Source organism: Sinocyclocheilus rhinocerous, unplaced genomic scaffold, assembly GCF_001515625.1.
Source record: "Sinocyclocheilus rhinocerous isolate Xijiao unplaced genomic scaffold, SAMN03320098_v1.1 scaffold551, whole genome shotgun sequence".
Taxonomy (NCBI): domain Eukaryota; kingdom Metazoa; phylum Chordata; class Actinopteri; order Cypriniformes; family Cyprinidae; genus Sinocyclocheilus; species Sinocyclocheilus rhinocerous.
Window position 1 is genome coordinate 67,942 of NW_015624564.1, and position 16,153 is coordinate 84,094.

Here is a 16,153-nt window from a genome sequence, read left to right on the forward strand (position 1 = left end):
ATTATTATTATTATTATTATTAGAATATTACTTTAAGACCAGCTGATTAACAGTCATTGCAACAACAACAACAAAAAAATGGTTAGTTAATGGATGTTAACTCTGGGAAAAGGACATTTGTAGTAGATGTCACTTTGATTGCTATTTTGTTATGCAATGAAGTGTAGCTTAAGTGACGAAATATGTTGTCAGAAAAATTATACTTTTATTGGTACAAAAACTACCCTTGAAGGGCACAAATGAGTAATTCAAGTACTAGGTAGTACTCAAATGCACCCTTTAGCTACTATGTACCCTTTATGGCGGGATAAGTTACCAATCTGTATTTGAGGTTGCCGCCCCATGGACAAGTAGTTTTTCTGCGTGCAATGGGCTCTTTTCATTTGACTTGTGTTTGGCTTGGTCATACTTTACTTTCTTTCTTTTTTTAACATGCCAAGTCTAGCAGAGTTTTTCTATCCTTTTATCCTCCTGAGTTCCTCACATAATTGACTCAAACCTGCTTTTGCCTGCATCAACAACCTACATGAGCAGTCTTTGTCCTGGCTTTTGGCTACCCTCTAATATTCAAAACAGTGGCAGTGACCCATAGCCAGATTTTACTCATTACAGCCAAGCAGAAAATGGCCTCTTTTCAAGGTGTTTTTGAGCTGTAAGTTATTTACTTTACAAGCGGCCTTATGTCTAGTGCAGGAAAATGTGTATAAAGCTTCTGTTCATACAAGAAAACATTAACACAGGTAGAGCAATTATACAAATTAGAGAGTGGCATGATTTGTGAAACTCGTTGTTTTTGTCAGATAGATGAATCGCAAACACATGCAAACATGAAAGAGCATGACTGTGACTGTGCCAGGGGGTTTCACCCCTCTAACCTTTGGATTAATTTCCATTTCTCAAGCTGGGCGATGTGTCTCCTATCGCCCTAAAGGTTAATTGATTTCTCCCCTTGAGCACCGAATACTCCGGAACATGGACATGAATAATAGAACAGGACTGTGAATGGTGCCGGGACACTGGGTGACGTGTGCAGATCATCTGTGTATTGTGTCAAGATCATGTAAAACAGATGTCTCCACCCCAGCTGACTCACTCAGACCCGAGGGACAGGAGAAGGACCATAGTAGAAAAAATAATGGGAAAAATTGTAACCCTCAGTATGAACATTTCTAATTTTTCTAATTTTCTCCAATTCAATGGCCAGTCATCAATTATTTTGTTATAATTAATATATTAATTATAATTATTAATTATAGTTAATTATTTTAATTTTTAGAAATTTTGTGTATTTGTCATTTTTTTATTTCTTTTTCTATTTATTTCTTTTATTTATTTCTATTTATTTCAGATTAGTTTCTGTTTTAGTACTTCATATTAAACTTTCATTTATTATTTATTTATTTATCCATCCAGTTAGGGGCCAAGGCAACATTTCTAATTGTTTTTCATTTTAAAGTTTTTTTTATCTAATATTAAATTTGTATTTTCTTTCTTTTAATTTTATTTATTTCAGCTTTTCAATTAAAGAAATTAATTAAAATTAAATATGAGAACATATCTATGGAATGATTTTTGAAAACTTTTTGCATTACTTTTTTCATCAGAAGTGACATTGAAATTCGCTTCCTGTATGAGGCTGTTGCAATCAATAGATAGATCATTCAGAAACATTTTGTATAATTAAATTTTTGTTTGTTTGTTTGTTTGTTTTAGTATTTGACTGGTCATGTGATCTCAAAATGTCGGCCACCAGATGAAACTGAAGGTTTTTCTAGACAACTGATGAGTCGGGGGTTCATCTCATGTGAGTGTCCATCATTTTTTACATATTTGTCAAAATTATGACATTTTTTAGATGTAAAACGTTTAAAGGAAAAAAATTGGGCTGATTTTCTGATTATTCAAGGAGCTTAGCAATGTACAAGTCCTATGCAAATATAGAGTACATGTAAAGGCCAGACACTGCATGTTCCTTTTCCGACAAAAGATCTCACCGGGGAGCTGTCACATAATGAAAGATGAAAATCTTATCCTTCAGGCCACAAACTAAAGGTCACCACAGCCAGTAATACACTGCCTGAGGTCAAATAAATGTCACGAGCAAGGTTCCTCAACTCGGACTGGGATTTCTGTTTGCGTGTCTGGTCTTGCAATGCTCTTGTTCACCAGGTGGCCAAATCTATGCCATTGCCCTGCAGGATCCACCCAGATCGATTGGTGGCACTTCAATGCCTGCGGCGACTCTTTCACTCAAAATATGTGTCAAACGGTTTAAGAGAATCAAAATGTCTGGGTTTAGCAAATCAGATACACCTACACAACAATCTTTAGCAACAAGTATGGAACTAAAGCACAATTTGAGAATTTCTTTCAAAAGAAGGAATGAGAGAGGCTTCTAAGTGAACGTAGCCAAAAAAGAGGTTTGTGAAATGAACACAAAAAGAAGGCCGTGGCGCAGAGGTGACGGGGTAGTTTGCTGAAACACCAGGCAAATTGATTTCCTGGCTGACAGCAACAGCAGCAGCGTGGCCGTGCATCATGGGTTACATAAGCGGTCTGCCATCATGATCAAGCTCAGCGGGTAGAAACATGCCAGCGCTCCACCGCCAGCGAGACTGACAGCGACAGGGTCGGCAGCATGGGTTACAGGAAATGCGACGTGGAAATCGGCAGGGCAGAAAATCTTTCCAGCGCCCACCTTGTGTCTGTTGAGTGGCATCAAAGCAAGACGCTTGGCTACAAAATTATCTTGGCAATAAAGAAATAATACCTTTTGACATGAAATCAAGCATCGATAAAGAAAGCAGCTGCTGGCTGACAGGCAATAAGTATCGAAGTCTGAGGTTATGCTCCAGTGTGCTCAGGATACCCGAGTCAATAACCACGAGACGTCCGCATTCAGATGTTGACATTCAGCTTGACTGACATGCAGGCAAAGGGAATGCCAGCTCCTAGTGAATAACACACAAACACAGCTGTCCCTCTGAGTCTCCTGCAATGAAGACAAAGTGGCCGTGGCTTCATTCGATTGATCCCATCAGCTGAAACCAATGCCCGTGCACACGAAATGATCTAAACTGTTACAGCTCTCTGTGCAAGGCCAGATGGCAGATGGCCATTCAGACAAGATAAACTTCACAGCAGGTGAGTTTGAGCCTGCGTTCTTGGCCCCACATTGTCATCATTTAGCGGGACTGAACAATTACACTTTCTTAAAATGATGGTGGCACAAAGTGTTCAAAAAAGCCACATTTGAACAAGAATGCATTATGATTAAAAAAATTTTTTTTTCCAGTTCATTTGTTTAAACTCATTATAACAGCAGGAAATAAGTGCACGCTAATGATTTAGGTCCGTTTTAAGTCATCTAACAAAATGCTTCGGGTATTAGAGAAATTTTTCTGTGTCTAATATTATTTTGTTTGACTCTTGGTGCTTGGAAATCTTTCATGCTGACTTTCCTCACATTTTGAGATCTGTGTCCATTTTTTTAAGGATTAAGCTAATGTACAGTATGTTTAACATTCAGACAACATGTATAAGAAAGATAAAAGAAATAGACTCCATATAATATTGTTATTATTATTATTATTATTATTATTAACTTTTTAGGGACCTGAGATGCAAATTTCCATATGCACAATGCATCTTTTTTGTAGATGCATATTTTTATATATATATATTGTCAAATAAACTCAAATAATAAAAATTTATTTACTTTTTAGTTTGAAATTAATTAAATTTAAATTAATTAAAATACATAAAAATTTTTTTCATTAATTCATTTCATTATTTATTAATGTTTTTACTGTCCCTAAATAAATAGACTCATATTGTATAAGTAACCTAAAATCAAACTGTAGCAATGTTTTCAAGCAAAAGTTTTTGCCTTCACAGAATCATACAAATGATATGCATGGCCAAATATTTTGTTGGGCTTTGTGTTCGCTGCTCGCTGCCAAGTAGTCTGATAGTTCTGCCAGCATAATGTCAGTCACACAAATACACACACAGACATCTTCCTTTCCTCTCCTCTCTCTGCCCTTGTCTCGCCTTTTTAATTAACCTCCAGTCCACCCTTAAATCACTTCACACTGCTGAGACGTCTTGTGGATAACCTACGGTTCCTCTCGGAGCTCTTCCATGATTGGCTGCCTCTCCCTCAGCACTTCCTGAATGCTTGACAAACACCCCTCCGATTGTGGGGCTAGAGATGGCAGGAACATTTTTTGTGGCATATAGAGGACAATGCATTCAGATTTTATTGCATTTAAGTGACATATATGGGATCTACTCAATTTTATACCACATAGGTTCCAATTCTGGCCTTTGCAGGTCAGTGGGAGCAGGAATTGTCCCCTTTGGACCCCTGTAACTCCAGTAATGGGATTGGACTTTTGTTTTAATTGGTCATTGAGCTGCTCTGTTGCATAGCTGCAGATCAGCTTTCAGAGCTATTAGAGCTGATTGAGGTCAGATGGTAATTGCAGACTAGTTCTCATATGCGTATCCGTCTGTGAATCTGAGATCTACATTACAGTGTGAGTACAAGTGAAGCAGTGGCAGATGAGACTCTGTGTAATGATACAACATGCAGCAGGATAATACACTTTCAGTGATAAAACTACTCTGATGTGACAACTGTAATTTCTAGATGCAAGTTTTTTTTTCCTTGCTGATGTTGCTCATGTCTAAACAATTTGTCTTAGATGTTTGTGTGCTGTACTGAGACGACCAAATATAATGGGTAAACGGTCTTATTTTTTTCTTAGTTTAATTTGGTGAGAGTTCTGATTGGATTTGTGTCCTCTAAGATAGATCCGAGCACTTAATCCTTACATCCAGCAGAGAAACATCTGGTCAGGCCAAACTGGGCTTCTATTTTAGCATTTAATTACTGTTTTCTTATCATTTGTCTTTGCATTTGTATGCACATTTATAGGATCCCACAGAAATATTCACAGATTCCTGTCCTTCACATTTCCCAGTTTCCACATTTGTGTATGTTGCTTTTGATTTCATTAAGCTTTCAGCTACTGCTTTTTATATAATAATAATATTATTATTAGGCATTATTATATAATAAGAACATATTATTGTTGTTGTTGTTGTTGTTATGCTTCATATAGGACAGTGCAGAGAATGTACAGACTGTCATCTTGTTCTTTATCTTCTTGTTATTTAAATTAATTTGTTTATTTAATATTATTATTGTGGCATTTTTTCAATAAATAAATAAATAAATAAATATCATTATTACTATTAATATAGGAGAGCACAGGGAATGAACAGACATATACACATGATATTGTCATCTCATTTTTCCTATTATTATTATTAAATAAAGTAAAGTATGTTTTTTTTGTTGTTGCTCAAAGCACTTGCATCGCTTCATAAAACTGAGGTTAAACCACTAGTCACATTGATTACTTTAATGATACTACAAATATAGTCAAATTTTAATTTACAAATTTGACTCCTGCGTATTAATCCATGTTCAGAGATCTGGCTTGTTAGTGACAATAAAATATAACTTAAAATGTTAAGTTCATTGAACTTAATTGGGCTCCTTGAATTTCAATTACATTAAACTGACTTAAAAAATTGAAATGTTGAATCTCGTATAAAAATTTGAAATTGCTTAAATTATTTTTATGAGTTAAAGTAACTTTAAACATACAGTATGTTGTCACTTTTTCGTCTTTACAGTGTACCTTCCTCATTAGAGTTGTTTGCTCACACAGAAAGGCATGATGGGAGTAAAGTGTAAGAGTGTGAAATGAGGGCTTTATGGACTAAGTTCTTACCTAAGTTCTTACCAATATTCTTACTTTCCAACTTTTAAGACATCAAACCAAGTGCAAAAGGAAAGAAAAAAAACTCTTTGAAAAAGAGTGAAAGAATAGTGTGTGTGTGTTTGCTTGGGCACTTGGAACAGGCAATAGATTACAAAGAACAAAAAAGGGGAAAAGAATATGGAATCATGACTAGAAAGAACAGAAAAACACAGATGTGTGCATTTGTGTGCGCACTTATCTGTCCATCCTGGTGTCTGTCAGTTTGAGTGTCTTTCTGAGAGTAATGAAGGACAAACAGGCCAGAAGGGATATTGAAAAGGTTTCAAAGTGGCACAGTCACTAAGTGCTCTCTCTCTCCTCATAAACAGGGAGGATGGCTCGCACGATGCCGAGCTGATAAAGTCTTTCTAATGGCCTTGAAATGTATTATTTACTTCAAAAGGCTGGGTTTTGTTCTCTTCTGTGAAAAACAGTTTGCAAAAAGGTGTTCCACCATATATACATATTTATTATTAGGACACCATTTTCAACGGTTGACACAGTGTTTGCCACAAAGCAACATGTTTAATAACTAGTTATAAAACCTAATTGGAATTATGAAACTAAAATTCGTAAGCCACAGAATCCTGAAATGTTTTTTTTTTTTGGATGATTCAGACAAACATTTTCTTACTTGACAAAACCTTGCAAAACATTATGTTCTCATAAACTAGACAAAAGCTGGTGTCAAGGTTTTTTTTTTTATTAAACTGTTCAAAATGACAGTAAAGACAATTACAATGTTACAAAGTTCTCTATTTCAAATAAATGCTGTTCTTTTGAACTTTCTGTTCATCAAAAATCCTGAAAAAAAAAGAATCACAATTTTCACAAATTCATAATAATAATAAGATATGTTTCTTGACCATCAAATCAGCATATTACAATGATACCTGAAGGATCATGTGACACTGAAGACTGGAGAAATGACAGGAATAAATTACATTTTAAAATGTATATTAAAATAGATATATAAAACATATATTAAAATAGATATATTAAAACATTTGTTTAAATTGTAATATTTGAGAATATTACTGTTTTTATTGTATTTTTGATCAAATAAAGGCAGCTTTGGTGAGCATACATAAGTGTGTAATATTATTAAATAATAATATAAATTATTAAAATAATATTATGAATAATATTATAACTATATATCTATTAATAATATAATAATATTAAATGGTGTAATTTCTGCACCATTGCATCAGCCCCAAAAAAAATTTTTTAATTAAATAAATATGATAATAATAATAATAATAATAATAATAATAATAATAATAATAATGGTTTCCAAACAAGTTTTCTCAGACACTGCTGCCATTGGTTGACCATATAATCTCAACTCATGCCATTTGGCTTAGCCAATGTTTGGGTGATCTGGATGTGCAAATAAAAAGAAAGTTCAATGGTTTGTTCTACATTAAACTGGAATAGGAGAAAGTATTTTACATCCCCAATTTTTTTTTTTTTAATCTGCACATTACCATTGCAGTATTTGCCCAAAAATAAATGATTGCTTGCTTCCTGAAGTGAAGCAGCAGCCTGAGCTTTACAATTTTTCCAACAACGCAAATATAAAAAGAATTAAATTTAAATTATTACACATTCCCTCCTCCACAATTAAGTATATATACTAATTGAGAGACTCTTAAGATGTATGAAAACTTTCCACTTCAACTTTCCATTAGTCTGTCGATCTTTTTTTTCAGTTCTTTCGAAGGTCAGTAGCATATTCTTCAAACAGATTTACGGTTCAGACTTGGGGATTGCAGCGCAAGGCAGACAGACTGAGGGTTGAATTCATTACCATTTTCAGCAACACAGGGAACAAAAGCACTTTATGCCTTCTGTCACTCCTCTTCACTCAAGTGTGCTACTTTGTGTGCGTATGCAGATGTAAGTGCTTAAAACCTTGAACATTTGCCTGGAAAATGAGTGACTTTTTCCACACATATACCCTGACATTAGCCTAGATTACAAGATGTCTTACACAATCAAAGAGTTATTCGATTTTCTTCTTCCTTTTTTTATTTGTATGTTTTGATGTTGTCATAATCTCATGTTATTATCAAAAATGTGTTTGTTTTCCTGGCATTTGGTTAAGAAGACGAAATGCTGAGGATGTCTAGACATAGCCTGACCTTTATGAAGTTCTTGTTGGGTAAGACCTCAAAGCAATTGGCACAATATTAGCATAGCTGCTGACGAACGTTCACATGGATGACCTTTTCTGGCTAAACAACAGTCTTGTCTTGTAGTATAGTTGACTTTGAGATTACAAGTACTTGCAAGTACATCTCATTGTTTGAGTTCTATCAGCTGTTTGAGGTCGGTCATATATGGATAGTTCTAGAGATTAATATTATTAAAATTACAAACTGAAAGGGGAATTATTTCATGGTTTATTAAATGTTGGTAATGTGTCCCTTTCCAACCCCCAATGTATTTTCATAGGTCACAACAAGCCTTAATCGTGGCTTGAAATGCTTTTGGGTGTACTGGTCATTGAACATCATCTCTGATTCAAAATTGTTTGCTGCAAAATTGATGGTTTTTCTTCAAAGCATAAATGCCCATTTGTGCTGAAAAGCAATCAGATTGCCTTCAGAGTTACCTTTTAAATCTGGATAATCAAACCTCCAATTTGTCATGCAAATTGCCCCTTATAAGAGAAGTTGCATTAAATTTCACAAAATGTTTTTTCCCCAGGACAAACATGCCTTTGAATCAGGATCTGCAGTTATTCAGCATTGCTTATCAGACAGTCAAAAGATAATTAAAGCTACAGTTTATTTAATGATAAAAGCATGCACAATATATTGGGAGTATACTAATTGATTGCTTTCAGTTGGAAATTGGTCAGTGTTGGATAGTTAATGGTTCATGCTCATTTTCATCTATTTTTACATCTATTTTACATTTTTACATTTGATCTACTAACACTATTAAATGTAATCTTTAACCAATCTTAATATGAAAATCCATTTTTCATACTCTACATAATTATGTGATACCCTAATTTCAATGTAACACTTAAAAATGATTGTTTTTTTTACTTTTATTTTTTACTCAAAATATTATTTCATTTAATTCCACATATTGATTAGTTATTAACATAAAATAGTTTATTTTACTTTATTTACTATAAAATGTATTATACACTTAAAAATGATTGGTTTTTTTTACTTTTATTTTTTACTCAAAATATTATTTAATTTAATTCCACATATTGATTAGTTATTAACATAAAATTGTTTATTTTACTTTATTTACTATAAAATTTATACAATGTATTAGTTCATTAGCCAGATTTGTAATATCAGTGCGTTCCTTATTCTCAATATTTATAAAACTTTAAACTCTGTCTGTGTGTGTGTGTGTGTGTGTTTGCTTTCAGTTGGAAATTGGTCAGTGTTGGATAGTTAATGGTTCATGCTCATTTTCATCTATTTTTACATCTATTTTACATTTTTACATTTGATCTACTAACACTATTAAATGTAATCTTTAACCAATCTTAATATGAAAATCCATTTTTCATACTCTACATAATTATGTGATACCCTAATTTCAATGTAACACTTAAAAATGATTGTTTTTTTTACTTTTATTTTTTACTCAAAATATTATTTCATTTAATTCCACATATTGATTAGTTATTAACATAAAATAGTTTATTTTACTTTATTTACTATAAAATGTATACAATTTATTAGTTCATTAGCCAGATCTGTAATATCAGTGCGTTCCTTATTCTCAATATTTATAAAACTTTAAACTCTGTCTGTGTGTGTGTGTGTGTGTGTTTAGTTCAACTGGTGAATTATTGGATTTTTAAACTTGGGATTGTGCCCAAGCCATTTAGATGGTTGAAATGTAATTGGTTCAGCAAGTTCAGTGTTTCTGCGAGCTGGATCTGTGGCCTTTACAGGTGAGCCAGAACTGTCGTTATGTAACTGTTAACCTTCAAGGTGGTTGGTATGTTGACATAACTTCAAATGAGCATTTGAACAGGATATAATGATCTTGGTTAAAAAAATTATGTAATACTGACAGACAATTAGCTCCATGCCATACCACCCGCCAGCACCTGATCCCCTTTCAAAGACACCAAACAGCGTCCAGAGCTGTTACATAATCGGCTGCGATCGTTAAACACAACAAACGTTTACACAGGAGCTTCATGTGGGGTGCTGTTTTTTTGGTTCACATTGTTTCTTTAGGAGGATGTGGGATGTCTAGAGGATTAGGCTTTACAAACACTCTCTGCAGAAAATCACTATCAAGTCTATTTCTCATCAAACAGAGCCCCATATCGCCTGCTCCCAGGCTCGTACTAAAATTAAAAGCTGCCATTTTGATGGTAACTGTAATGAATCATGCCATTCAAAGTAACAATTTTGAGTAAGGATAATCAGCACAGTAACAAAACTTATTCAAATGTTAGAAGGCATTTCGTTTGGATGCTTGTGAATGGGTGATGTCAAATGTACACAAATCGGACTCCAACATCAATGACAAAACTGTCCAAAACTTAATGTTTAGTCATTCAGTCAATGTATAAACAAGGGAGTATTTTGTGTATGAAAGTATTACTCTTAAAGTAAAGGAGGTCTTATGTTTAATGAAATAAAATGACTTCAAATGAACAAATGAGTGATAATCAAAGAATCATAAAAAAAGAAAATCTTTCAGTTGCTCCTTCAGATGCCATTTTTATTCTTTCCAACAACTCAAACCACACACACGTCATTTTAAATCATTATTATCACGTATGAAAAAAACAAAACCAAACCGTGTGAAGAGGAATTAGCACCAAAAACAATAAAGAAACTTTGGGTTGCTCCTTCAGACACGTTTTTTATTCTTTCCACCAGGGGTGTGAAGTAACGAATTACAAATACTCACGTTACAGTAATTAAGTAGTTTTTATCAGTAATTGTACTTTTTTGAGTAGTTTAAAAATTGTGTACTTTTACTTTTACTTGAGTACATTTTAAGTGATGTATTGGTACTTTTACTCCGCTATTTTCCACCGTTTGTGGTCGTTACATGCTTATTTTAATTATATTTTTGGTAATAGGTCTCGTGACTTTCGTCAAATCAAATTGTGCATAGAAAACCACCAACTGCCAAACTGCACACACAGGATTGTGGGATACCATAAGTTATGGGTCAATTACTACTCTCACCAAAGTCAGTACTGTATATGGATTTATAGTTGCCATTGTTAATATTATGTCAGGCAATACGTTTTCCGGTTGTATCAGAAGCGGGACTTTTATTTTGACAGTAGGCCTGTGTATAGTCAGTGTTACCAGGGCTGCGTTCAGTCCCGACAAAAACGGTGCAAAACGTTTTTTAAACGGAAACGGTGGTGCGTTGAACACTCTGTTCTGATGACGCAAGAGTTGCAACTATGGCAGCTGAGAAGGCCATTCAGAAACAAATTCAATCTACATCTTGGATGGACTATGGTGAGCAAATATTCAGCAATTTTTTATTTTTGAGTGAACTATCCTTTTAATTGACAGTAGAAGTTTAATTTAAAAATAAATAAGTAAACATGATAGTTCAACCCATTGGCAAAAATTGAGGCTTTAACATTTGCCATGGTGACATCCTGTTCAGACCAATCCATGCATGAGTCACTGCTTGAGTCACACTGAGCTGGATCTGAGAACTACTCTGAATGACCATTAAGCCTATACGGTCATTATTATCAGCAATTCCACCCCAGCACGCTCACGACAAACAAGGACCATTGATGAGTAAATAACGTCATTGCTTCAATGTGAGTTTATTTTAAATGCCTCTAAATATAATCTATTTTCTAAGAACTTTCTTCAGCATTCAAACTTCTTCACAGTGGGTATTTAGAGAGGAAAAACAAAAGTGTCCAGCACCATGAATGAATAATGGAACTGGAAACATCGGGGATATGAAGAAGCTTGCCTCTAAATAAGTGATCTAACTGTGTTTCTCTTATAGAGCCCAAGATCCAACTCATCCATCTGACTGAGAGCAACTTTATGGGCATTTCTTTACTAGGTGTCACTAATGCGGCCTAAGTGCCTCCCCTAACATAATTCCCCTGCTGACAATGGGCTCCTCTTGGCTCCTATGGGCTTACATTTCTGCCACAATTCTGCGCGCGAAAGATCATATTTTGAGCGCACAAAAGTGCATTTTGCACGCGCGCGATCTGAGTTTGTGGAGAAAATGTTCGTTTCGCAAAGAAAAAAGTCTTTCGAGCGCACGGAAATCAATTTTGCATTTAAAATACGTTTTTGGATGTGTGCAGACCTTCTCTTTTGCACGTGCAACGTTTCACTAGCTTGCTCACCTGATGCCCACCCTCTGTGCTCGCTAAATGCCAACAGCTCGCGTGCTCAACACAACCCAGCGTTACAATGTGCCATAATTCCAGCCAATCAGAGACCGAGGCTGCTAAATTCTGATTGGCTGCCTTGACAACCAATCACAACATTCCTTGCATTACCTCGACAGCAGAAGAGGAAAAATACAGTGCATGCATAATTATTATGCAAGTTGATATTCTGATCATATTTTGTTCCAAGCACATTTTACCAATTCCAAACGACATCAATCTTAATAACTACTATTAATCTTGTATTTAATAATTTATAATTGATATATAATTATTCATGAAGGCTGAAGGCTGAAGTGAAAAATGTCTTATATTCAGGTGTGCATAATTATTAAGCAGATTTTATTTTACAGATAAAATGAGCCACAAAAAGAGATTTAACTCAGACTGAAAGCAAAAATTATTAAATGCCCATGAGAAATATTAAAAACTAATACAATACTAGAAATTGCAAAGTTAATGCATAACCATTGGACAGCAAAATGCTCAGTGGGTCAGCAGGGTCAGTCAAAAACATGTGGAGAAGAAAAGATGCATGTTAACGGCAAAAGAATGAGGAATTAAGCTGAAGAATTAGGTGTGAAATCACCAGGAACCATTTAGTCTCCAGCGCCACCATTTTCCAGAACTGCAACCTACCTCCAGAAGTACAAGGTGTCAGGTTCTCAGAGACTTAGGAGAAGTATAGAATCCTAAAAAATTACCCCTACTTAATAAGAACCACATACTGAAGTGTAGTAAAATGCTTGAAAACTGATTTATATATATATGATCTTTCGCGCGCAGAATTGTGGCAGAAATGTAAGCCCATAGGCTCCCAGGAACCACAGATAATTACTGAATGCCGCAGGCCCTTCCATGAAAGGCTATTTGTAGACTTTTTTTTTTTTCATTTTCTTTCACTGAGGTTTTTAAAGGCACAGTTCAGTCTACCTGCAAATGGATATTCTGACATAATTTACTCACCTTGATGTCGTTCCAAACCTGTATGACTTTGTTTATTCTGCAGAACATAAAAGAAGATATTCTGATGAACTGTTATTGTCCATACAACAAAATTTGATGGGGTGTAAAACAACATTTCTAAATGTTCGCTGGGGTCTAAAACAACATCTTCTTTTGTGTTCCACAGAATATAGAAAGTCATACTGGTTTGGAATGACATGAAGATGAGTAAATGATGACAGAATTAAAATTTTTTGGATGAACCGTTCTTTTATTGTGCCTCCTAATGAATTTATTATATTAATTAGTGTTTTTGTGGATTATTGTAATAATTTAATTTAATGTGCTAATAATAGCTTATTTTGTACAAATAAATTCGTTTTTGCTTTATTTTATGTTTGTACACATTATGAATGTTTAGGCAGTGCTGAAGAATTTAATTTAATTATTTTAAAAATAAATAATCAATTAACAATAAGGTGCTATTAATAGCTATTTTTGTACAAAAGAAATAGTTGTTGCTTTCATTGTACTTGATTTTTGCATATCGTTCCCACTGCCTGAATGTTTGAGCATGACTGAAGAATTTAATTTAATAAAAAAAAAATTTAATAAATTGACAATAAATAAATAAGGTGCTATTAAAAGCTCATTTTGTACAAATAAATAAGTTGTGGCTTTCAGTGTACTGCGTGAATGTTTGATCAGATTCAGCACTGAAGAATTTAATAATTTAATAAAAAATTTTTATTTAATTTAATCATTTAAAATAATACATTAATAATAAAATAAACAAAGTGCTATTAATAGCTTAATTTATACACTAATAAATTAGTTGTTGCTTTCAGTGTACTTGACTTCTGTGCACATTCTTCATTCCCACTGCGTGAATGTTTGTGTGTATATTTTTAATCACAGGCATTGGACGAGTGTTCTATTTCTGGGAAAATTACATTCTTACTTTTACTTTTACTTTACTTTTAGTCATTTAGCAGACGCTTTTATCCAAAGCGACTTACAAATAAGAAAAAGTAATTAAAACTAAAAGCTAAAACTCTATAAATACTATATATATACACACATTTAAGAAAATAAAAGAAATTAAATAAAAATGACAAATCATTTCGAGCACGTCTCCACAGTAAACAAAACAAGCGTTTCCTAGCAACGACAACTGCGCTAAACACTGAGACAAGAAATAAATACACTTACAAGCTGCTTTTAACTTCTGCTGATTGACTGCTTCTCACAAAGACTATTTCTTTACACTGTTTTGCTGGCGCTTGAACACACTTTCCTGTTTATCCCAACAAATGGCCAAGCAAAGCGCACGACATTCTTACATGCACAGAGGTGAGTGGTACCATGCAGTTGCCCAGCTGAGAGAAAGAGATAGCTGGTCTCCTTCCCGTTAATTAACATGCTGTGTCCTCATACACAGCGAATGAAATAAACAAAGGTCATCTCTGTGACTGTAACACCTGGTTGGAAAAATGATTACATAAAAACCCCTTTATGTTGGTGGTTCGTGTGGGGTGTTTGCTGTAATGAGAGTCCTCTGTGTTCTTTGGACACAGTGAGTCAATGGTTTCATTCAAGAGATGGATTTAAAATGTCTCTGCTTTGTTATTGAGGATTTTGAAACTATTTCGTAGGTATCTGCCTCTATTCACTTGAGCTAAATTCAGCAATACCTCTGCCCACACAAAATTGCTGGGATTCACATGGGAAGTTACTTTGAATACTAAGTTCTATCCTGTATTAGTATTCTCCAGAATCATTAACTTTTTCCCCCTCACAATACACTTTGTACTTTTGTGACTTTGAGTGACAACTTGACCCAGGCAGGGTACAAACTTTTGTCTCGGTGGGCAAAATAAGTGGAATGTTTGTGCCATTGAGGAAAAAGGACTAAAATGATTCCCAGTGAGCATGGTTGCCATGGACACAGAAGTGCCTCAATCCAAAAGGCAGAGAAAATAGACCAGATATTACAGGTTAGTGGAAGTAACTTCACTTGTGCTGTTTTTCAATGTCTTAAGACAATAAATCATTGTGTACAGACTGTAAAGATGGACCAGCAAATCTCTTTAGATCCTAAAATCATGAAATAACATTATTTAAACACTTTGGTGACAGAGGGTCATGTTTTAGCATCCAAGGCATAATCTTGAATACAAAAATTTAATTATATGATCCCATAGTAAATAATAGTAAATAATAGTTTCAATAGCAGTCATATATGTATGAAGTTAAAAAAATATTTTCATCAAACTTCAATTGTAAAAAAAAATCTAGCATTTGCCTGCCATCTAGTGAGAAGTGTTTGAAAATAATACGTATGTGTTAATGAAGACAACAATAGGGTAAGATGAGGATATCAAATGGGAAATGTGGTGGCATTGTATACTAGAACATAACATTTTTAACATGATATTGTAATAAAAAAAAAACTAAAAAAAAACAAAACAAAAAAAACATAAGTACATACATACATACTGTACACACATACATGAATAAATAACCTGCAGTTTCATGTTTCAACCATGGGTGTCAGTAGAGAGCTGTATTGTACCTTCAAGTAAAGTATTTGTAAGTAAAATACTCCACATTTCAGTAGTAGTAGGGAGAATTGGTGGGGAAATGTATAATGAAAACAATTTTACGATGTAGCAAACTTTCACTGGTCTTACTGGGGTTGGTTTGAAATTTAACCTGGATGTGTTTCGTGTATAAAATATTTATTATCCACAAGAGGGCGATATTCCTCCGTTTGTCGGGAGCTTGTACTTGTTTTTATGCAAATGACTCCATATTAGAAAATTTTGGAAACCTTTTTAGTATTATGCTAAATATGTAGTATGTAATATGTATAGTACTCATTACTATCGTCAACAAGCATTAGGCTATATAGGCCTTAACATTATATTATAATACTAGTTTGAGCATATTCAAATAGGTAAACATCTTAATT